The following is a 25,684-nucleotide window of genomic DNA, read 5'->3' as shown; positions in this document are numbered from 1 at the left end:
ACCTTGGTCGGTGAGAACCTGTTCCGGATATCCATGGGGTCTACAAAAGTACGTTTGGAATGCTTTGGCTGCTGTTTTTGCTGTCAGATCTTTTACGGGTACTACTACCAAGAAGCGTGAATAATGGTCCACGATGGTCAAGGCATAGACATAGCCGGACCGGCTTGGTGTCAACTTCACGTGGTCCATGGCTACAAGTTCAAGTGGTTGTTTGGTGATTATGGGCTGCAGTGGTGCTCTTTGGTTCTTTTGATCGTTTCTTCTGAGGTTGCACGGGCCACAATTTCTGCACCACTGTTCGATTGATTTTCTCATCCCGACCCAATAAAATCTTTCTCTTAGAAGTACTTCTAACTTTTTCCAACCGAAGTGACCAGCACCATTATGGTAAGCTTCGAGGACCATCTTGACATCTTGTTTAGGCACGATAATCTGCCAAACCAATTCATGTGTTTTCGGATTGGTGTACCTTCTACAGAGCTTCTCTTGATACAGGAACATTTTGCCTCTCTCTTTCCAGAGTTGATGCGTCTCTTCTGGGGCATCCTCATCGGGATATGCACTTTGGTCAGTTAACAGTTCCTTCACCAACTTCACAGCCGGATTGCTGTCTTGGGTGTCAGCCCATCTATGGTGTGCTAACGGATTAAAATTCACCTCTTGTTGTTTCTGATAGGTACTTGACTGATGATGTTTTGCCTTGGGATGATGGAAGGCTGGTAGTTCAATTTCTTCAAGCTCCCCCGTTTCTTCTTCTACATCTCTCAAGTGTGGCATCCGGGATAGGGCATCAGAATTTCCATTCTTGCGACCTGCTCGATACTTGATCTTGAAGTTGTAATTAGATAACCGGGCTATCCATCGCTGTTCTAACGCACCTAATTTGGCTGTGTCCAGGTGGGTCAATGGATTGTTGTCAGTATAGACAATAAATTCTGCAGCGGCCAGATAGTGTTTGAAACGTTCAGTCACAGCCCAAACTACTGCCAGTAGTTCCAATTTGAAGGAGCTATAATTTTCTGGATTTCTTTCAGTAGGCCGGAGCTTTCTACTTGCAAAGGCGATGACTTTCTCCCGACCTTCTTGCTTTTGTGACAGCACCGCTCCTAGTCCCACATTACTGGCATCGGTGTAGAGGATGAAAGGTTGATGGTAATCTGGGTATGCCAGAACCTCTTCTCCGGTTAGTGCCTTCTTTAGTTGTTCAAAGGAGTCTTCCCTTTCGTCGTTCCACTGAAAAGGAGGGTTTCGGTTTGAAGGTTTCTTCGTCTGCCCTACCAAGGCGTCTTGCAAGGGTGCTGCCAACTTGGTGAATCCTTTTATAAATCTGCGATAGTAACCCACCAATCCCAGGAATTGCCTCACTTCTTTTGCGTTGGTAGGTCTTGGCCAATCCCTTATGGCGCTTATTTTCTCGGGATCTGGTGCTACTCCCTCCGAACTCACGATGTGTCCCAGGTACTGTACCTTTGGCTTGAGAAGGTGACATTTGGATGGCTTGACTTTCATGCCATACCTGGATAAGGCTTCGAACACTTCTGCCAGGTCTTTTAAGTGTTGTTCGTAAGTCTTTGAGTAGACGATCACATCATCTAGGTACAGGAGGACGGTCTCGAAGTTCTTGTGTCCGAGGCAGCATTCCATCAGCCGCTGGAAGGTACCGGATGCGTTGCAGAGTCCGAACGGCATGCGATTAAATTCACATAGACCCATTGGTATGGTGAATGCCGTCTTTTCCTTATCTCTCTCAGCCACAGGGACTTGCCAATACCCGCTTGTTAAGTCTAAGGTGGAAAAATAATTAGCAGATTTCAAAGCAGTCAAGGACTCTTCTATCCTAGGCAAGGGGTAGGCGTCTTTATGGGTGATGTTATTAATCTGCCGGTAGTCTACGCACATTCTCATGGTTCCATCCTTTTTTTTGACAATCACTAGAGGGGCCGCCCAGGGGCTACAGCTGTCTCTTATTACCCCGGCCTGTTTCATCTCCCTCAGCATATCTTTTGCACACTGATAGTGAGTGGGCGGTATGGGTCTATATCTTTCTTTTATTGGGGGATGGTCACAGGTGGGGATTGTGTGTTCTACCCCTTCTATCCGTCCGAAGTCCAATGGGTGTTTACTAAAGACTTGTTCATATTCCGTCACTAGCCTATACACCCCTTGTTTTTGATGGGTAGGTGTTGAATTTATGCCCACGTGTAGCTGTTGGCACCAATCCTCCAATTCTCCATCTGAGCCGTTGCCTTCCACCTGACAGGTTGGTTCTAAGGGCTCAATGGTTGTGATGGCATTGTTGTCAACAGTATATAGCTTTGCCACTGTAGCATACCTTGGCAAAGTGACCTCTTCCTCTCCACAGTTCAAAAGTCGTACCGGCACTCGTCCCCGGTGTACCTCGACTACTCCTCGTGCTGTGAGTATAGTGGGCCTGCTGTCGGTGTACACTGGTTCTATTAAGGCTTGATAATCTCGTCCCTTAGTACCAATGGCTGCTCTACACCATACCAGCATTTCTGTTTTTGGTGGGATTACAATAGACGTTGGATCACTTACCCTCACACTGCCGATTTCTCCACCTGCAACTTCTACCTGTTGCCTTAACATCAATACTTTTATTTCCCTCCGGAGAACTCTCTGCTGGTAGGATTGGGCAGTTTCAGCAATTTGCTGTAAGACAGAAATAACTTCGGCAAAGCAGTTCTCTAACACATTCATTCCTATCAATACAGTTGATTCACAGTTCTGCCGGTCAACATCAACAACAATTATACCCTGTTTCTTCAATTCTACTTTACCAATCTTTATGGTCATCTCCCTGAATCCTAGTTTCGGTACCAACTTACCATTACTGGCCCATATATCTAGTTCAACATCAGAGGGCCCTTTATCAATATCTGCATCAGCCCAGTACCTCTTATAAAGGATATACGGTATAGATGAAATCTGGGAACCTGTGTCCAGCAAAGCGTTGAGGGGAATTCCGTCCAGCACGATAGGGATAATGGGTCATCCTCCGATGTACCTGTCGTGCCAGGGTGTTGGGCCTTGAAAGTTCATTCCTGCGAAGCGGCCCGCATTCCCAGGGGATTCCCGTTTAAATCACAATCTCGTGCAAAGTGGCCTGGCTGCTGGCAACGGCAGCAAATGGGCTGTCCATCCGGTTGGTAACGGTCGCGGGGTCGTCCTCTCCATGTCGGGTATTTCCGGGGTCTCATCCATGGAACATCCTCTCTACAGTTTGCCAACTCCATCTTGTGTCCTCTCATCTCCTGCATGGTTTTAGCCATTGAAGCAACAACATCAGTTAAAGAGTCAAGCTTTTGTTGAAGAGCCTCATAAGTACTGGGCCCCAGGGGCTTAGCAATGGCCCCGGACATAGCTGATGTCGCTGGCACTCCCTGTTGTTGAGGTGCCTCTGCCATGGGTTGCGCAGGATCCTGATCCCGAGGTGCCTCTGCCAGCTGGAGACGTATAGCGCTCTCCTTTAATTGGGCAAATGTCAATTCAGGGTTCTTAAAAACAAGCATGCTCACATGCCCCCGGTGAGAAGGGGTGTAGAGTCCCTCAATAAATTGATCTCTTAGCAGTTTATCCGCTCCGGTGCTAAAAATGGGTTCAGCCAGTGTAAGTGATTTAAGGGCTTCCTGCAGATTTAAGGCAAAGTCTCTCACGCCCTCATTAACTTTTTGTTTGCAATTAAAGAATCGTATTTTAGCTTTGCTGCTGGCCGTGGTTTCAAATGTAGCTTTTAATCCAGCAAATATGCGTTCAACAGTGCCTTTTAGATCAGCTGCCCATGCTGTGACTTCTCGCTTAGCATGGCCACTTAACTGCATCATCAGGAGACTAACATGCTGAACTTCACCCACGGGGAACATGTCAAAATGGGCCAGCATCTTTTCTCTGAAATTGTCAAGGGTATTAGGCTCACCTTCATACATTGGAAGCCACGGGCCACCCGGGGTATATGGCATCAGCACCGGCATGATGGGCGCCACTCCTTGCACTGCTGCGCTACCGGACTCTGTATCGACACTCTGTCTTTCAGCTGCATTAGCGTCGCCGGGTGCTGCGGCGTCTCCGTGCTGCGACATACTGTGCCCCCTTAGTTAATCCGGACCCTTCCGGTCCTCCGCTTCCGTCGGGATAGTGTAGATTCGTTCCGCTGTGCAGCAGGATTGGTTTTCCGCTTGCTCTGACGTCAGAGCGCTCAGCTTGGTGCCGCCCACAATGACACGCCCCCTGCTGCTCCCGCCCGCCGCGCGCTCTGTAAAGGCGGATTCTGAAGTTTTTCAGTTAGACTGGGGCTCAGGTAACGGCGTAGCTCAATTAACAGTCTCGTGCCTAACGGTTATGAGGTGATGGCGGCCATCTTTACTCCATTATAACCAATGGGGAAAAGTTACTTTCAATAGTTTTCAATGGGGAACGGAATTTTCTTTAATAAAGTCAATTTTCAAGATTTTTCATCCAAGTTTTCACAGTTTTGGGCTCCAATCACGGCACACAATACCCGGTATACGGGCTGGTTCATCCTGTTCGTGACGCCAATTGTGACGCCCAGGAGACTGGGGTACCCAGCACCGGACCAATGGGGTCTGTCTCTTGAGGGAGATGTCACGGGTGGCTTGACCCGGTGCTGTGGCCTCAGGCAATGCACAGTGTAAGGGGTATCATGAGGGAACAGGCACTTACTTGATCAGCAGCATGTTCTCTCAGCGGTGATGATCCTGATCCTGGATAGATAGCTATTGTCCAAATGAAAGTCTGAGGCACTGAAACGTTTAACCAGTTTACTTCAACATAAAGGGATTTACAACCAGTCCTGTCACCGGAGTCTGTATGGGAACTCTGAGTTACTTTGACCCTGCCGGGGTCTTCGCCTCTTATTGTACGCAATTTCTGTGTGGCCCTGCTGCTGTATGTGAACTGGCTGCCGGCCCAATCTGTCCCCTCCGGGTCCTGGTTCGACGGGCAACCCGAGTCCTTTTATCAGCTTACCCCCTCCGGGAGTACCGCTGAACTCTGTGTCTGTTGCTGCGTCCGGCCCTAGTGAAGCTGATATCACCTCACGTTTTTCCAGTTGCTGTATTATATATAATGAATACAGCCACGGATCCGGTATCCGTCGCTGCGCCTGTTCTGGGTAGTGATTAATGCTACCCGGTTCTCACAATGTCCTTTTTCTCTGTCCCTCTTCTCCTCAGGCCGGTGATTTAGGCCTGGAAACTGTCACAGGACTGTTAGAAATTCAGCTGTATGACCTCTCACTTTCAGCTCCTTAGCCCAACTGCCATTTCTTCTCTCAGACCAGAATGGATCAAGGGGAGTCTCTGGAGCTCCCCCTTCTGGCCGGAGGTGGTAGTGCAGTCTTGCTATTTTAGTATTTGTATTTACTGTCAGTAACTATTTTTGTGGCAAATACCCCTAGGGGTGCCACATGGGCACCACAAGTATAGGAGACCTGCTCTTTTAAATTAAGAATAGATTCTTAGGAGGACATCCTCCATGTCTCTTCAGACACCACCACTAGAATACGAGGGTGAAAGTATTCTGTGATCCAAGTCACTCTAACTTTTCACAAGGGTGTTTATGATGCCCGCAAATAATTTTTTTTTTTTAAAAAGGGTACCCTTCAGGGGGAAATGTTTGTCAGCCATGCCCACTCATCAGCTCTTATGTGTGGAGGCTGATGTGCATGTGGCTGGCATTTAACTACTCTCTGCTAGGGTTGAGCAAAACGGGTCGTTCATTTTCAAAAGTCGCCGACTTTTGGCAAAGTCGGGTTTCATGAAACCCGATCCGACCCCTGTGCGGGGTCGGCCATGCGGTACGCGACTTTCGCGCCAAAGTCGCATTTCAATGACGCGAAAAGCGCCATTTCTCAGTCAATGAAGGTAAACGCAGAGTGTGGGCAGCGTGATGACATAGGTCCTGGTCCCCACCATCTTAGAGAAGGGCATTGCAGTGATTGGCTTGCTGTCTGCGGCGTCACAGGGGCTATAAAGGGGCGTTCCCGCCGACCGCCATGTTACTGCTGCTGATCTGAGCTTAGGGAGAGGTTGCTGCCGCTTCGTCAGAAGCAGGGATAGCGTTAGGCAGGGTCCATTAACCACCAAACCGCTTGTGCTGTAGGGATTTGCACTGTCCAACACCACCTTCGGTGTGCAGGGACAGTGGAAGCTACATTTTTTTTTTTTTCCTCAGCGCTGTAGCTCATTGGGCTGCCCTAGAAGGCTCCATGATAGCTGCATTGCTGTGTGTACGCCGCTGTGCAAACCAACTGCTTTTTTCAAAGCACAAATCCTCTTGTTCCTTCCTTTCTGCACAGCTATCTTGTTTGTTTGTCCACACTTTTTATTTAATTTGTGCATCAGTCCACTCCTTATTGCTGCCTGCCATACCTGGCTGAGATTACTGCAGGGAGATAGTAATTGAAGGACAGTTCCTTTTTTTTTTTTTTTTTGTGGGAGATTAAGATTGGCATTTCTGCTAGAGTGCCATCCCTGTCTGTGCCATCTCTCACTCAGTGGGCCATAGAAAGCCTATTTATTTTTTTTGCTTGATTTGGGTTCTAAAATCTACCTGAAAAAATCACTACATCAATCAGTGGGAGAAAAATATTGGCCTCAAGGCTTGTGTGCCACTCCTGACTCCTGTGTGTGCCATCTCTCAGTCAGTGGGCCATAGAAAGCCTATTTATTTTTTTGCTTGATTTCGGTTCCAAAATCTACCTGAAAAAATCACTACATCAATCAGTGGGAGAAAAATATTGGCCTCAGGGCTTGTGTGCCACTCCTGACTCCTGTGTGCATCATCACTCACTCAGTGGGCCATAGAAAGCCTATTTTTTTTTTTTGCTTTATTTGGGTTCTAAATTCTACCTGAAAAAATCAATAAATCAATCAGTGGGAGATTAATATTGGCCTTTGGGCTTGTGTGCCAGTCCTAAGCGTGCCATCTCTCTCTCTCAGATAGTGGGCCATAGAAAGCCTATTTATTATTTTTTTTATTGGGTTTATAAATTTTCACTGAAAAAAAAAAAAAAAAGTGGGAGATTAATATTGGCCTCTGGGCTTGTGTGCCACTCCTGACTCCTGTGTGTGCCATCTCTCAGTCAGTGGGCCATAGAAAGCCTATTTTTTGTTTTATTTGTTTTCTAAATTCTCCCTGAAAAAATCATTTAATTTTATTTGGTTTCTAAATTCTTCCTGAAAAAATCATTTTTTTTTATTATTTTTTTTTCTAAAGTCTCCCTGAAAAAAAAAAAAAAATCAAATCAGTGGGATATTAATATTGCCCTTTCTGCTTGTGTGCCAGTCTTGACTCCTGGGTGTGCCATCTCTCTCTCTCTCTCCAATTGTGGGCCATAGAAAGCCTATTATTTTTTTAGCTTGATTTGGGTTCCAAAATCTACCTAAAAAAATCACTACATCAATCATTGGGAGAACAATATTGGCCTCTGGGCTTGTGTGCCACTCCTGACTCCTGTGTGCGTCATCTCTCACTCAGTGGGCCATAGAAAGCCTATTTTTTGTTTTATTTGTTTTCTAAATTCTCCCTGAAAAAATCATTTTATTTTATTTGGTTTCTAAATTCTTCCTGAAAAAATCATTTTTTTATTATTTTTTTTCTAAAGTCTCCCTGAAAAAAAAAAAAAAAAAAAATCAGTGGGAGATTAATATTGCCCTTTCTGCTTGTGTGCCAGTCTTGACTCCTGGGTGTGCCATCTCTCTCCAATTGTGGGCCATAGAAAGCCTATTATTTTTTTTTGCTTGATTTGGGTTCCAAAATCTACCTGAAAAAATCACTAAATCAATCAGTGGGAGATAAATATTGGCCTCTGGGCTTGTGTGCCACTCCTGACTCCTGTGTGCGTCATCTCTCACTCAGTGGGCCATAGAAAGCCTATTTTTTGTTTTGTTTTCTAAATTCTCCCTGAAGAAATCATTTTATTTTATTTGGTTTCTAAATTCTTCCTGAAAAAATCATTTTATTCTATTATTTTTTCTTTTTAAAGTCTCCCTGAGGAAAAAAAAAAATCAGTGGGAGATTAATATTGCCCTTTCTGCTTGTGTGCCAGTCTTGACTCCTGGGTGTGCCATCTCTCTCTCTCTCTCCAATTGTGGGCCATAGAAAGCCTATTATTTTTTTTTGCTTGATTTGGGTTCCAAAATCTACCTGAAAAAATCACTAAATCAATCATTGGGAGATAAATATTGGCCTCTGGGCTTGTGTGCCACTCCTGACTCCTGTGTGCGTCATCTCTCACTCAGTGGGCCATAGAAAGCCTATTTTTTGTTTTATTTGTTTTCTAAATTCTCCCTGAAGAAATCATTTTATTTTATTTGGTTTCTAAATTCTTCCTGAAAAAATCATTTTATTCTATTATTTTTTTTTTCTAAAGTCTCCCTGAAAAAAAAAAAAAAAATCAGTGGGAGATTAATATTGCCCTTTCTGCTTGTGTGCCAGTCTTGACTCCTGGGTGTGCCATCTCTCTCTCTCTCTCCAATTGTGGGCCATAGAAAGCCTATAATTTTTTTTAGCTTGATTTGGGTTCCAAAATCTACCTGAAAAAATCACTACATCAATCATTGGGAGAACAATATTGGCCTCTGGGCTTGTGTGCCACTCCTGACTCCTGTGTGCGTCATCTCTCACTCAGTGGGCCATAGAAAGCCTATTTTTTGTTTTATTTGTTTTCTAAATTCTCCCTGAAAAAATCATTTTATTTTATTTGGTTTCTAAATTCTTCCTGAAAAAATCATTTTATTCTATTATTTTTTTTTTCTAAAGTCTCCCTGAAAAAAAAAAAAAAAATCAGTGGGAGATTAATATTGCCCTTTCTGCTTGTGTGCCAGTCTTGACTCCTGGGTGTGCCATCTCTCTCTCTCTCCAATTGTGGGCCATAGAAAGCCTATTATTTTTTTGGCTTGATTTGGGTTCCAAAATCTACCTGAAAAAATCACTACATCAATCATTGGGAGAAAAATATTGGCCTCTGGGCTTGTGTGCCACTCCTGACTCCTGTGTGTGGCATCTCTCACTCAGTGGGGCACAGAAAGCCTTTTTTTTTTTTTTTTTTTTTAATTTGGTTTCTAAATTGTCATTGGAAAAATCATTTTATGTTATTTGGTTTCTAAATTCTTCCTGAAAAAATCATTTTATTTTATTTTGTTTCTAAATTCTCCCTGAAAAAAAAAATAAAAAATAAAAAAACAGTGGGAGATTAATATTAACATTTGTGCTTCAGTGACAGTCCTGCGTGTGTGGCATCTCTCTCATTTGGTGCCACCAAAAACAGAGTGTGTAACATTGTGCCTGATTTTCGTTGTGGTCTCACCCACCTGTAAAGGGGTAGCTAAATCATACTGAAGTTATAGCTCACCGTGTAAGTTGTGTGACAGCAACAAATACCGTTAGTTTGGTTACGTTTTTAAAACAATGAGGAAGTCTGGTGGAAGAGGTCGTGGCCGGGGGCGTTCATTGTCAGATGGTAATGAGGGTAGTGGTAGTGGTGGAGCATCAGGTGGTCATGGGAAAAAAAATATTGAACCTAAAGGTACCTTCACACATAACGATATTGTTAACGATATCGTTGCTATTTGTGACGTAGCAACGATATCGTTAATAAAATCGTTATGTGTGACAGCGACCAACGATCAGGCCCCTGCTGGGAGATCGTTGGTCGCTGAATAAAGTCCAGAACTTTATTTCGTCGCTGGACTCCCTGGAGACATCGCTGGATCGGCGTGTGTGACACCGATCCAGCGATGTCTTCACTGGTAACCAGGGTAAACATCGGGTAACTAAGCGCAGGGCCGCGCTTAGTAACCCGATGTTTACCCTGGTTACCATGCTAAAAGTAAAAAAAAAACAAACACTAGATACTTACCTAACGCTGTCTGTCCTCCAGCGCTGCGCTCTGCACTCCTCCTGTACTGGCTGTGAGCCGGAAAGCAGAGCGGCGACGTCACCGCTCTGCTTTCCGGCTCCCAGACAGTACAGGAGGAGTGCAGAGAAGCAGAGCGCAGCGCTGGAGGACAGACAGCGGTAGGTAAGTATCTAGTGTTTGTTTTTTTTTACTTTTAGCATGGTAACCAGGGTAAACATCGGGTTACTAAGCGCAGCCCTGCGCTTAGTTACCCGATGTTTACCCTGGTTACCGGCATCGTTGGTCGCTGGAGAGCGGTCTGTGTGACAGCTCTCCAGCGACAAAACAGCGACGCTGCAGCGATCCGGATCGTTGTCGGTATCGCTGCAGCGTCGCTAAATGTGAAGGGGCCTTTAGTCTGGAGCTGTGGAGCCAGGTTCGTCGTCTGGCTACACAAGGCCTCGAACGCTCCCTTTTCTGGGAGTAGGAAAACCGCTTTTAAAGCCGGAGCAGCAAGAGCAAGTTTTGGCTTATCTTGCTGACTCAGCCTCTAGCTCTTTTGCCTCCTCTCGTGAAACTGGTAAATGTAAAAGCAGCGCGTCGTTAGTGGATGTTCACGGTCAGGGACAAGTCGCTTCCTTGTCCTCTTCAGCAAAAACAACAACAGAGAAGAATGCAGCAGGCGACACAACGGGTTACTCCATGGAGCTCTTTACACATACCGTCCCTGGCTTAGAAAGTGAAGCAGTTAACAGTCCATGCCCATTACAAGTTGAATCTGACATGGAGTGCACTGATGCACACCCACAGCCAGACTACTATGCTGGTCCTTTGACTCAGACCACAACATTGCCCTCGCAGGGTAGTGATCAAGAATCAGACCCTGATGAGACTATGTTGCCCCATCACGAACGCTATACCACCGACCGACACGGTGACACAGACGAAGTTGCACACGAGCTACAAGAAGAGGTAATAGATGACCCAGTTCTTGACCCCGATTGGCAGCCATTGGAGGAACAGGGTGCAGGCGGCAGCAGTTCTGAAGTGGAGGAGGAGGGGCCGCAGCAGGCATCAACATCGCAACAGGTTCCATCTGCCGGGCCCGTATCTTGCCCAAAACGCGTGGCAAAGCCAAAACCTGTTGGAGGACAGCGTGGCCATCCGGTTAAAGCTCAGTCTGCAATGCCTGAAAAGGTATCCGATGCTAGAAAGAGTGCAGTCTGGCATTTTTTTAAACAACATCCAATTGATCAGCGCAAAGTCATCTGTCAAAAATGTTCAACTACCTTAAGCAGAGGGCAGAATCTGAAAAGTCTCAATACAAGTTGCATGCATAGACATTTAACCACCATGCATTTGCAAGCTTGGACTAACTACCAAACGTCCCTTAAGGTTGTAGCACCCTCGGCCAATGAAGCTAGTCATCAACGCAACATCCCTTCCGGCAGTGTAGGGCCACCATTTTCCGCACCACCTGCAGTATCTGTGCAGGTTTCTTTGCCAGGCCAAAGCAGTCAGGGTCAGGGAATCACCAGTTTCGTAGTAGGAAACACTGCATCTAGGGCACCGGCGGCAACAATACCATCTCCCACCGTCTCTCAGTCTGCCATGTCCACCGGTACCCCCGCTAGTTGCACGATCTCCAGCTCTCCAGTCCAGCTCACCCTACATGAGACTATGGTTAGAAAAAGGAAGTACTTAGCCTCGCATCCGCGTACACAGGGTTTGAACGCCCACATAGCTAGACTAATCTCGTTAGAGATGATGCCCTACCGGTTAGTTGAAAGCGAAGCTTTCAAAGCCCTGATGGACTACGCTGTACCACGCTACGAGCTACCCAGTCGACACTTTTTTTCCAGAAAAGCCATCCCAGCCCTCCACCAGCATGTTAAAGAGCGCATCGTCCATGCACTCAGGCAATCTGTGAGCACAAAGGTGCACCTGACAACAGATGCATGGACCAGTAGGCATGGCCAGGGACGTTACGTGTCCATCACGGCACACTGGGTGAATGTTGTGGATGCAGGGTCCACAGGGGACAGCAAGTTTGGGACAGTTCTGCCTAGCCCACGGTCTAGGAAACAGTTGGCTGTAGCCGTTCGCACCCCCTCCTCCTCCTCGTCCTCCTGCAGAAGCGAGAGCTCGTCCACAGACCGCAGTCGCACAACCACTCCATCCGCAGCTGCCACTGTTGCACACCAGGTCTCCCATTATGGGGCAGCTACTGGCAAAGTCAGCAGGCTGTATTGGCTATGAAGTGTTTGGGCGACAACAGACACACCGCGGAAGTTCTGTCCGAGTTCTTGCAGAAAGAAACGCAGTCGTGGCTGGGCACTGTAGATCTTGAGGCAGGCAAGGTAGTGAGTGATAACGGAAGGAATTTCATGGCTGCCATCTCCCTTTCCCAACTGAAACACATTCCTTGCCTGGCTCACACCTTAAACCTGGTGGTGCAGTGCTTCCTGAAAAGTTTTCCGGGGTTATCCGACCTGCTCGTCAAAGTGCGTGGACTTTGCTCACATATCCGCCGTTCGCCCGTACACTCCAGCCGTATGCAGACCTATCAGCGTTCTTTGAACCTTCCCCAGCATCGCCTAATCATAGACGTTGCAACAAGGTGGAACTCAACACTGCACATGCTTCAGAGACTGTGCGAACAGAGGCGGGCTGTTATGTTTTTGTGGGAGGATACACATACACGGGCAGGCAGTAGGATGGCAGACATGGAGTTGTCAGGTGTGCAGTGGTCGAAGATTCAAGACATGTGTCAAGTCCTTCAGTGTTTTGAGGAATGCACATGGCTGGTTAGTGCAGACAACGCCATAATAAGCATGAGCATCCCCCTAATGCGTCTGCTGATGCAAAGTTTGATGCACATAAAGGATCAGGCGTCTGCAGCTGAGGAAGAGGAAAGCCTTGATGACAGTCAGCCATTGTCTGGCCAGGGCAGTGTACAGGACGAGGTAGTGGGCGAAGAGGAGGAGGAGGACGAGGAGGATGATGGGGATGATTATATTTTTAATGAGGAAGCTTTTCCGGAGCCACTGGAATTGTTGGCGCGGCAAGGCCGGGTTCTGGTTTTTGGAGGGACACAAGTGACGTGGATTTGCCTGAAACTGCCCCTCAACCAAGCACAACCGCAGATTTGAGAACTGGAACTTTGGGCCACATGGCGGATTATGCCTTACGTATCCTCAAAAGGGACACACGCATTACTAAAATGATGAACGATGACGATTACTGGTTGGCCAGCCTCCTTGATCCTCGCTATAAAGGCAAATTGCAAAATATAATGCCACATGACAACTTGGAAATAATATTAGCAACCAAACAATCAACTCTTGTTGACCGTTTGCTTCTGGCATTCCCTGCACACAGCGCCCGTGATCGTTGTCACACGAGCTGCAGGGGCCAGCAGACCAGAGGTGTTAGAGGGGCAGAAATCAGAAGTGGCGTTGGCCAGAGGGGTTTGCTGACCAGGTTGTGGAGTGATTTTGCTATGACCGCAGACAGGACAGGTACTGCAGCATCAATTCAAAGTGACAGGAGACAACATTTGTCCAGTATGGTTACAAACTATTTTTCATCCCTTATCGACGTTCTCCCTCAACCGTCATTCCCATTTGATTACTGGGCATCCAAATTAGACACCTGGCCAGAATTGGCAGAATATGCATTGCAGGAGCTTGCTTGCCCGGCAGCTAGTGTCCTATCAGAAAGAGTATTCAGTGCTGCAGGTTCAATACTAACAGAAAAAAGGACTCGTCTGGCTACCCAAAATGTAGATGATCTAACCTTCATTAAAATGAACCACAACTGGATTTCGAAATCTTTTGCCCCACCTTGCCCGGCTGACACCTAGCTTTCCTATGAAAAGGTCTTGCCTGTGGACTATTCTGAATGACTTTTCCAATCTCGTAATTTTCTGCACCTGATTGTCCAGCATACGACATGTTTACACCTCACTAAATGGCCAAACTCCCCACACGGGGCCGTGGTATCGCCACTTGGCGCCAGCACCCGTGAGAGTGCTGTTTGTCTGAAGAGGTGGGTGTGCCCGCTTTTGGTCGACGGCACTGCCACTGGGTCCCTCATAGTACAATAAAGTGTCTCTGGCGGTGGTGGTGCGCACCCAACGTCAGACACACCGTTGTAATATGAGGGGCCCTGGGCCTGTACCGCCGGCCACAAGACAGTTCCCCCCCCAGCTCAAACAGTGCTCTACCACTTGCAAAATTATCTCTCACAGCTCCACCAATGTTTAGTCTATGCGCTGACATCCTTCAATGCCTGGCACTGACAATACCATTGTATTGACATTTTTGTTATGTTAGGCCTTCGAAGCCTGTCTGCGGTCCCTCCTTCCACTAGGCCTCCACTGACCATTGTACTGCTGCCCTTGTACCACTGGAACCAATTTTAAATTGCCAACAGCCCTATTTTTTATGTTAGGCCTTCGAAGCCTGTCTGCGGTCCCTCCTTCCACTAGGCCTCCACTGACCATTGTACTGCTGCCCTTGTACCACTGTAACCAATTTTAAATTGCCAACAGCCCTATTTTTTTTATGTTAGGCCTTCGAAGCCTGTCTGCAGTCCCTCCTTCCACTAGGCCTCCACTGACCATTGTACTGCTGCCCGTGTACCCCTGGAACCAATTTTAAATTGCCAACAGCCCTATTTTTTTATGTTAGGCCTTCGAAGCCTGTCTGCGGTCCCTCCTTCCACTAGGCCTCCACTGACCATTGTACTGCTGCCCGTGTACCCCTGGAACCAATTTTAAATTGCCAACAGCCCTAATTTTTTATGTTAGGCCTTCGAAGCCTGTCTGCGGTCCCTCCTTCCACTAGGCCTCCACTGACCACACCACTGCTGCCCGTGTACCCCTGGAACCAATTTAAAATTGCCGACAGCCAGCCCAATTTTATTATGTTAGGCCTTCGAAGCCTGTCTGCGGTCCGTTCTTTCTACTACTACTACACTGACCAGGCCACTGCTGCCCGTGTTCCCCTGGAACCAATTTAAAATTGCCTACAGCCATCTGTTATTATGTTAGGCCTGCGATGCCTGTTTGCGGTCACTCCTTCCACTAGGCCTCCACTGACCACACCACTGCTGCCCGTGTACCCCTGGAACCAATTTAAAATTGCCTACAGCCAGCCCAATTTTTTTATTTTAGGCCTACGATGCCTGTCTGCGGTCCGTTCTTTCTACTACTACTACACTGACCGGGCCACTGCTGCCCGTGTTCCCCTGGAACCAATTTAAAATTGCCTACAGCCATGTGTTATTATGTTAGGCCTTCGATGCCTGTCTGCGGTCACTCCTTCCACTAGGCCTCCATTGACCACACCACTGCTGCCCGTGTACCCCTGGAACCAATTTAAAATTGCCTACAGCCAGCCCAATTTTTTTATGTTAGGCCTTCAAAGCCTGTCTGCGGTCCGTTCTTTCTACTACTACTACACTGACCACACCACTGCTGCCCGTGTTCCCCTGGAACCAATTTAAAATTGCCTACAGCCATCTGTTATTATGTTAGGCCTTCGATGCCTGTTTGCGGTCACTCCTTCCACTAGGCCTCCACTGACCACACCACTGCTGCCCGTGTACCCATGGAACCAATTTAAAATTGCCTACAGCCATCTGGTATTATGTTAGGCCTTCGATGCCTGTCTGCGGTCACTCCTTCCACTAGGCCTCCATTGACCACACCACTGCTGCCCGTGTACCCCTGGAACCAATTTAAAATTGCCTACAGCCATCTGTTATTATGTTAGGCCTTCGATGCCTGTCTGCGGTCACTCCTTCCACTAGGCCTCCACTGACCACACCACTGCTGCCCGTGTACCCCTGGAACCAATTTAAAATTTCCTACAGCCATCTGTTATTATGTTAGGCCTTCGAAGCCTGTCTGCGTTCCTTCCTTCCAATAGTTCTCCACTGACCAGACCAATGCTGGCCGTGTACCCCTGGAACCCAGCTGAAAGTGCATGTAGCCTCCTTTTTTTCTTTGTTTTATATTTAGAAAGCCCAGATGAACTACGCTGTGCAACGGTTCAAGCTAGCCAGTCGACATTTCTTTTGCGAGAAAAACCATCCCAGCCCTCCAGCGGCATGAAAAAGTCTGCATTGTCATAGCACTCAGGCAATCAAACAGTAGAAAGGTGCATCTGACAAGAGACGCATGGACCAGTAGGCATGTCCACAAAAAGTTACGTGTCCATTACGGCGCACTGGGTTAATGTGTTGGATGCAAGGTCCACAGGGGACAGCCTACAAAGTCTGTCTGCAGTCCCTAATTCCAATTTTCCTCCGCTGACCACACCACTGCTGCCCGTGTACCCCTGGAACCAATTTTACAGTGTCTACAGCCTAATTTTGTTATGTTAGGCCTACTACGCCTGTCTGCGGTCCCTCCTTCCAATACTCGTCCACTGACCACACCACTGCTGCCCGTGGACCCCTGGAACCTATTTTTAATTGCATAGAGCATCCTTTTTTTAATAGTAGGCGTACAAAGTCTGTCTGCGGTCCACTATTGAAATTGTCCTCCACTGCCCAGAGCACTGCTGCTTGTGTACCCCTGTAACTTTTTTAAGCTGCAGTGAGCCACATTTTTGGTTTAAGTCCTACTACCTGTGTCTGTCTGCGCCACTCAATTCAGCTGTGTTCCTTTGAAAAAAGCTGAGCGTCAATAGTCTTGTCTTCAGCCTCTAGGAATTTTAAAACTGCATTGGGGGTACAACTTTGGTAGGGCCTACTAACGGTGTCTGCCTCCCCAAGGTGTGCCCCAGGTTTCATCGCCATTGCTTCGATCTTAATGCTCTCGTTTAGTAGTTGTTGGAAACTACACTGCATTAGGCCTACAAATTGGGTATGGGGTGTAGAGAGATGGTGTGTTCCACTCCAAAGTGTTCCCCAGGTTTCCTCTCCATTGCTTCGATCTTCATGCTCTCGTTTAGTAGTTGTTGGAAACTACACTGCATTAAGCCTACAAATTGGGTATGGGGTGTAGAGAGATGGTGTGTTCCACTCCAAGGTGTTCCCCAGGTTTCCTCTCCATTGCTTCGATCTTCATGCTCTCGTTTAGTAGTTGTTGGAAACTACACTGCATTAGGCCTACAAATTGGGTATGGGGTGTAGAGAGATGGTGTGTTCCACTCCAAGGTGTTCCCCAGGTTTCCTCGCCAATGCTTCGATCTTCATGCTCTCATTTAGTAGTTGTTGGAAACTACACTGCATTAGGCCTACAAATTGGGTATGGGGTGTAGAGAGATGGTGTGTTCCACTCCAAGGTGTTCCCCAGGTTTCCTCTCCATTGCTTCGATCTTCATGCTCTCGTTTAGTAGTTGTTGGAAACTACACTGCATTAGGCCTACAAATTGGGTATGGGGTGTAGAGAGATGGTGTGTTACACTCCAAGGTGTTCCCCAGGTTTCCTCTCCATTGCTTCGATCTTCATGCTCTCGTTTACTAGTTGTTGGAAACTACACTGCATTAGGCCTACAAATTGGGTATGGGGTGTAGAGAGATGGTGTGTTCCACTCCAAGGTGTTCCCCAGGTTTCCTCGCCAATGCTTCGATCTTCATGCTCTCGTTTAGTAGTTGTTGGAAACTACACTGCATTGAGCCTACAAATTGGGTATGGGGTGTAGAGAGATGGTGTGTTACACTCCAAGGTGTTCCCCAGGTTTCCTCTCCATTGCTTCGATCTTCATGCTCTCGTTTACAAGTTGTTGGAAACTACACTGCATTAGGCCTACAAATTGGGTATGGGGTGTAGAGAGATGGTGTGTTCCACTCCAAGGTGTTCCCCAGGATTCCTCACCAATGCTTCGATCTTCATGCTCTCGTTTAGTAGTTGTTGGAAACTACACTGCATTAGGCCTACAAATTGGGTATGGGGTGTAGAGAGATGGTGTGTTCCACTCCAAGGTGTTCCCCAGGTTTCCTCGCCAATGCTTCGATCTTCATGCTCTCGTTTAGTAGTTGTTGGAAACTACACTGCATTAGGCCTACAAATTGGGTATGGGGTGTAGAGAGATGGTGTGTTCCACTCCAAGGTGTTCTCCAGGTTGCCTTTCCTGAGCTTCGATCTTCCGGCTCTCGTTTAGTAGTTGTTGGAAACTACACTGCATTAGGCCTACAAATTGGGTATGGGGTGTAGAGAGATGGTGTGTTACACTCCAAGGTGTTCCCCAGGTTTCCTCTCCATTGCTTCGATCTTCATGCTCTCGTTTAGTAGTTGTTGGAAACTACGCTGCATTAGGCCTACAAATTGGGTATGGGGTGTAGAGAGATGGTGTGTTCCACTCCAAGGTGTTCTCCAGGTTGCCTTTCCTGAGCTTCGATCTTCCGGCTCTCGTTTAGTAGTTGTTGGAAACTACACTGCATTAGGCCTACAAATTGGGTATGGGGTGTAGAGAGATGGTGTGTTACACTCCAAGGTGTTCCCCAGGTTTCCTCTCCATTGCTTCGATCTTCATGCTCTCGTTTAGTAGTTGTTGGAAACTACGCTGCATTAGGCCTACAAATTGGGTATGGGGTGTAGAGAGATGGTGTGTTCCACTCCAAGGTGTTCTCCAGGTTGCCTTTCCTGCGCTTCGATCTTCCGGCTCTCGTTTAGTAGTTGTTGGAAACTACACTGCATTAGGCCTACAAATTGGGTATGGGGTGTAGAGAGATGGTGTGTTACACTCCAAGGTGTTCCCCAGGTTTCCTCTCCATTGCTTCGATCTTCATGCTCTCGTTTAGTAGTTGTTGGAAACTACACTGCATTAGGCCTACAAATTGGGTATGGGGTGTAGAGAGATGGTGTGTTCCACTCCAAGGTGTTCTCCAGGTTGCCTTTCCTGAGCTTCGATCTTCTGGCTCTCGTTTAGTAGTTGTTGGAAACTACGCTGCATTAGGCCTACAAATTGGGTATGGGGTGTAGAGAGATGGTGTGTTCCACTCCAAGGTGTTCCCCAGGTTTCCTCTCCATTGCTTCGATCTTCATGCTCTCGTTTAGTAGTTGTTGGAAACTACACTGCATTAGGCCTACAAATTGGTATGGGGTGTAGAGAGATGGTGTGTTCCACTCCAGGGTGTTCCCCAGGTTTCGTCCACATTGCTTCGGTCTTCCGACTCTCGTTTAGTAGTTGTTGAAAACTACACTGCATTAGGCCTACAAATTGGGTATGGGGTGTAGAGAGATGGTGTGTTACACTCCAAGGTGTTCTCCAGGTTGCCTTTCCTGAACTTCTATCTTCAGGCTCTCATTAAACTGTGGTTAAATGGAACAACTGCATTTGGCGTACTAGTTGGTTTGGGGCCTACTATCGGTGTCTGCCACTCCTTGCTGTTCTCCTGGTTTCCTGTCCTGAAATTCCATTTTCAGGCTCTCGTTAAGTAGTTGTTAATGTTAGACTGCATTTGGCCTACTAGTTGGGTTGGGGCCTACTATCGGTGTCTGCCACTCCTTGCTGTTCTCCTCCACTGAACAAAGCTGTGCCGCCTGTTTACTACGGTTGCCAATTTTGAACTGCATTTCGACTACTTACTGATTTGGGCCTACTCTCTGTGTCAGCCTCTCATTCCAGTTGTCCTCCACTGCAATGCCCCCTGGTTAGTCCTGTGTTACCAATTTTGAACTGCATTTAGCCAACTTTATTCTTTGGGCCTATATCTGTGTTTCCTCCTCATCCTGCCCTTGCCCAGCCAGTGATAGATGAGTCTGCTGGTACATTGACCCATAACGCAAAATTCCCCGTGCACGCTACACAGCAAGATTGTGACCCTGCTGAAAGTCAGGTTCCTCTTCCCGCATACCATACCACCTTACACGGGGACAAAGAGGAAGGTGCAGATGAAAGTGCAGGTTCCTTCATCAGGTGGGGGGAGGAATACTAGTTGGCAACGTCACTGGCACAGGGCCTCTCATAGTACGCAAAAGTGTTGCTGCCGGTGGGAGGCGCCCCCGCCGTGCAAACACACCGCTGTACTTTGAGGGGCCCTGTGCCAGTGCCAATGCCAACGAGTGGGCCCCCCCTGCTTGCTCAGGATCACAGCACTTGCAAAGTTGAAATACTTACCTCTCCCTGCTCCACTGCCGTGACGTGGTCCAGATTTACTGGGCCCACTAATTACTTGAACCAGCCCTACCCCCCACAACTTTAGCCAAATGACCCCCAATTTCAAATGCCTTCCAATTATTATAAGCTAAATTATGATTGACAAGCTTCTGTAACAAGAATGGATGTTTTTGCCATTAAAATGGGCAGTGTAGGTGTTTTCCTGGCCTCCACTCACTGCCGACTATGCTCCCCCATTGACTTGCATTGGGTTTCGTGTTTCGGGCGATACCCAACTTTTCGCCATAATCGGCCGATTCCACTCGACTCGACTTCTAAGATAGTCGGGTTTCGCGAAACACGACTCGACTCTAAAAAGGTCAAGGTCGCTCAACCCTACTCTCTGCTGCTCACAAAGCCTTCCCAACATATGTAACACTGAGTTCCAACTTGTGGTGACATCACACACCAGACAGTGAGCTAGAAGTTGCAAATACTGGTGTACCACTGCCAAGGCATTAGTAGCTGTAGCCGTCTTATGGAAATGGGCACATACACAGCGTACATTCACAAGGTAGATTTGTGTAGGTTTTGTGAAACTGCTGAACCACTAAGTTGAGCATGTGGACCAGGCATGGTACATGTGCAAGGTTGCCAAGCTTCAGAGCTGCCACCAGGTTACAGCCATTGTTACACATAAACAAATGTGGTTGTAGGTTTAGGGGCAAGAGCCACAGAATAGTCTGGTCTGTTAGACCTTTCAACAACTCCACAGCGGTGTGTGGTTTGTAAGCTAAGCAGATTAACTTCAGCAAAGCTTGTTGCCGCTTTGCCAAGGCAGTGCTGCAGTGCTTCCAGCTTGAGACTGATGTGAAGGAACTGATGTAGAAGGTGAGGGCAACCCTGATTCAAACAGGTGGCTGGGCACCAAGTACTGAAGAACACTCACCAACATGATGTTTCGGAAAGGTTCCATTTTTACAAGCCTAAGCTGCAACATTTCCAGGGCAAGCAGTCTGGAATTGTGGCCATTTAGTATTGTAGCCTGTGGGTGGTTGGCTGTGTTTTTATGCTTGCATTTCAAGTTCTGGGATAGGGACAACTGAACGCTGCACTGGGACAAGGAGGTTGCTGATGGTGGTTTCAGCTGTGCAGCGTGGAAGGCATCTTAGCCTGCATCATGGACAGAGGATTGGGTTACATGTAGAACATGTTAATAGGCAGTGGTGTCACCCAAAGACACAGTTTCTAGACCCTGTCATTTGGCCCAAGTAGTTGGGTGCTTTGCTTGCATGAGCCTGAACATGCTTTTCTGGTCAGGCTGGTAATTGTGCTGCCCGTGCTGATGCAGGCATGGCAGATTTTACAAATTACCTTTTTTGGGTTAACTGTACTGTCACAGTTTCACCTTAACCTCTGCACTCACCATCAGCATCACATCCACTTTTCCGTCCCTTACCACGTCTTGCCCATTTTAAATTATGTATGATATATCCCTGTTGAGAAAACATTGCAGGCAGTGAGTACCATCCTAAAATGTCCCCAGTCAATTGCTGGGATACACTTATTATTTTAGGCACTTCCACCTGTTGGGAGGTGCTTGAGCAACATATTTGTGCTGCTTGTCTGCATGCTTGCTAGTTCTCAAGTCCCCTGTTCTAGTATACTTGTCTGTACCTGTCTATACTTGCCTTCATCTGCCATGTCTGCCTGTATACCTGCTGTACCTGCCGGCACCTCCTGTTCTTTCCTGTATGTCAGCCATCCCTGCCAGAACCTGCCATGGTTTACTGTATACAGCTGAACCCACCTGCTGTGTCTCCCTGTACATCTGCCATGCCTGCAAGTTGCTGTCATGCCATCAGTTTACAGTTTGTTGCAGCTTCCTGCCCTTTTGGAGGTTAGCTTCTGTGTGTCCGAGGTCCGTCCTAGAGTGGCATCTGGCATCCATCGGGAGTCAAGTCTAACCACACCATCAGGGGCTCTAGCAAAGAGTCAGGAGTACAAATAGTCCCACCCCTGCAGGGTCTCCTCATTTTAAGATAAAATGGTTCCACTACCACGTATGTTACACAAAGTCATTAGAAAGGTCAAATAGCAATGTTAAAATTGTAACTATTTTCTTAGCAGTCCTGCAATGCGTTTCTGAGCTCTTCTTTTATAGCATGTCATATAGATCCTTTTTTAACATTAGCAATCTACCATCTCAATGATATAAAACCAGTATAACTCCTGTTAACTTTGGCTTTACTATACCTGTTTTATCGATCTGCTCTTTGTTTTATTGTTTCAAATGTGTAACATATGTGTTTTGGAAATATATCCACAGTTTGATTGTGTTAAGGACCTCTCCACCATTTCCAAGTACAGAATTACTATGAATTGTAAGGCTAGTTATTTAATACAGTCACAGATCATTAGAAATTAGAATAACAACAGCATTGTATCACTGCTAAATTATGTCATGTTACGAATTATGCTTATTCAGCATATTGAGAATTGCCTGTGCGAGGAGGCAACACCATTGTTGGATGTTAACACAGCTGAGCTGTTTGGTTAATTAACCTTGCCACACAGCTGTTCCATTGCACATGGCTGCAGACAGAACTACAGTAATTAAATAAGCGCTAATGTTAAAGTGTCCACTAAGAAGCAATACAGACACTTCCCTTCACCCTTACTAGTGTTTCATATGCAGTACTCCAATAACAAACATTAAAGGGCAAAGTCATTTTTTAATTGCAATATTACTATGTAGGATGCTTGTAGGTGTTTGTAAGGCACAAGATGTCTCTCTATATATTTACTATTAATACTCTTAACAAAAAGTATAATATAATTTCAGGTATGCATAAGCTCAAATTGTGCACCAGACATAATCTGTATTTATTAGGCATCAAACTTATTCTTTTTTATTTATCTGAAACTCAATTGTCTTGCTACATAGAACACCAAAATATCTTTTCGAACATTTTGTGATTATTATAAAATAAAATTAAAATTAAAGGAAGAAAAATGCTGGTCATAGTTGCAAACTCCATTTTATATGTTTTACAGTCTCCTCAACATAAATTGGCACTGCTGTTTTAACAAACTTTAAATTAATCAAAGTACAAGTGAATGTAAGAAACTTTGTAATTTATAATGAAAAAAGGATTGGGAACACTACACATTCTACTTACATCCCATTCTAAATCCATAGAATTAAAGGGAAGATGTCTGTAAGATTTCGCCCCCAAAACTGGACATTTTCTATTTCTGAGATGAGTGTTTGAATTGATCTGCATGTAAGTCACATCTGTTTTGCTAGTCAAATTTGGTATCTGATACAGTGCCCATTGTAGAGATTTGTGCTCACTCAGCTGCGGTTGAAGTAGGCACAGGGAGCGGTGTGGCTGCAATGTCCAGGCAAGTTTATTCAAAATTCATAAACTGCTCAGGATAGAAAAAGTCCATACAACATACAGCGGGTCCGCCCGCTCAAGATAGTGTCTGGTTCTTTAGGTCTTAGCACAGACCAACACAAAGGAGATCCACACATCTCCAGCTCCAGACCCCGAATGACACCCTCAGCCTCCATTTTAACTGCCAAACCAGACCTCTGGTGTTGGGATATGTGAGCAGTCATTCCCACCCATCTTTTATGACTGCTCACAAAACCCAGCCCTGGAATGGCCAAATAACTCTCTCAGCAGTATATGTGCTGGAGCATGCTTCCAAGCTCACATCAACGCAGCTTATAGCTGTGAAGACACATATCTGCCCTCAAGGACTCGTCCGGCGGCCATCTTACACCTGTCACAGGTATTGAATTTTTTGGATGTTTACCTATCATTTCTTGTCATATCATTTTTATGATGATTGAAATGATACCTGTTTTGATGAAATCCATCTTGTGCTTGTTGTTTAACCCCTTAGTGACAGAGCCAATTTGGTACTTAATGACCGGGCCAATTTTTGCAATTCTGACCACTGTCATTTTATGAGGTTATAACTCTGGAACGCTTCAACGCATCCCGCTGATTCTGAGATTGTTTTTTCATGACATATTGTACTTCATGTTAGTGGTAACATTTCTTCGATATTACTTGCGATTATTTATGAAAAAAACGGAAATATGGCGAAAATTTTTAAAATTTTGCAATTTTCAAACTTTGTATTTTTATGCCCTTAAATCAGAGAGATATGTCACGAAAAATTGTTAATAAATAACATTTCCCACATGTCTACTTTACATCAGCACAATTTTGGAAACAAAATTTTTTTTTGTTAGGGAGTTATAAGGGTTAAAATTTGACCAGCAATTTCTCATTTTTACAACACCATTTTTTTTTAGGGACCACATCACATTTGAAGTCATTTTGAGGGGTCTATGTGATAGAAAATAATGAAGTGTGACACCATTCTAAAAACTACACCCCTCAAGGTTCTCAAAACCACATTCAAGAAGTTTATTAACCCTTTACGTGCTTCACAGGAACTGAAACAATGTGGAAGGAAAAAATGAACATTTAACTTTTTTTTGCAAACATCTTAATTCAGAACCATTTTTTTTATTTTCACAAGTGTAAAAACAGAAATGTAACCATAAATTTTGTTATGCAATTTCTCCTGAATACGCCAATACCCCATATGTGGGGGTAAACCACTATTAGGGCGCACCGCAGAACTTAGAAGTGAAGGAGCGCCGTTTGACTTTTTCAATGTTGAATTGGCTGGAATTGAGATCGGACGCCATGTCACGTTTAGAGAGCCCCTGATGTGCCTAAACAGTGGAAACGCCCCACAAGTGACACCATTTTGGAAACTAGACCCCTTAAGGAACTTATCTAGATGTGTGGTGAGCACTTTGAACCCCCAAGTGCTTCACAGAAGTTTATAACGTAGAGCCGTGAAAATAAAAAATCGCTTTTGTTTACACAAAAATGATCTTTTCGCCCACAAATTCTTATTTTCACAAGGGTAACAGGAGAAATTAGACCACAAAAGTTGTTGTGCGATTTCTCCTGAATACGTCGATACCCCATATGTGAGGGTAAACCACTGTTTGGGCGCACCGCAGAGCTTGGAAGTGAAGGAGCGCCGTTTGACTTTTTCAATGTTGAATTGGCTGGAATTGAGATTGGACGCCATGTCGCGTTTGGAGAGCCCCTGATGTGCCTAAACAGTGGAAACCCCCCACAAGTGACACCATTTTGGAAACTAGACCCCTTAAGGAACTTATCTAGATGTGTGGTGAGCACTTTGAACCCCCAAGTGCTTCACAGAAGTTTATAACGTAGAGCCGTGAAAAAAAAAATCGCATTTTTTCTACAAAAATGATCTTTTTGCCCACAAATTTTTATTTTCACAAGGGTAACAGGAGAAATTAGACCACTATAGTTGTTGTGCAATTTCTCCTGAGTACGTCGATACCCAATATGTGGGGGTAAACCACTGTTTGGGCGCACCGCAGAGCTTGGAAGAGAAAGAGTGCCGTTTTACTTTTTCAATGTAGAATTGGCTGGAATTGAGATCGGACGCCATGTCGCGTTTGGAGAGCCCCTGATGTGCCTAAACAGTAGAAATCCCCCACAAGTGACCCCATTTTGGAAACTAGACCCCCCATGGAACTTATCTAGATGTGTGGTGAGAACCTTGAATGCCCAAGTGCTTCACAGAAGTTTATAATGCATAGCCGTGAAAATAAAAAATATTTTTTTTTTCCACAAAAAAGATTTTTTAGCCCCCAAGTTTTTATTTTCACAAGGGT

This window comes from Ranitomeya imitator, chromosome 5, assembly GCF_032444005.1.
Source record: "Ranitomeya imitator isolate aRanImi1 chromosome 5, aRanImi1.pri, whole genome shotgun sequence".
Classification (NCBI taxonomy): Eukaryota; Metazoa; Chordata; class Amphibia; order Anura; family Dendrobatidae; genus Ranitomeya; species Ranitomeya imitator.
Note: the sequence above shows the minus strand (reverse complement) of the source record.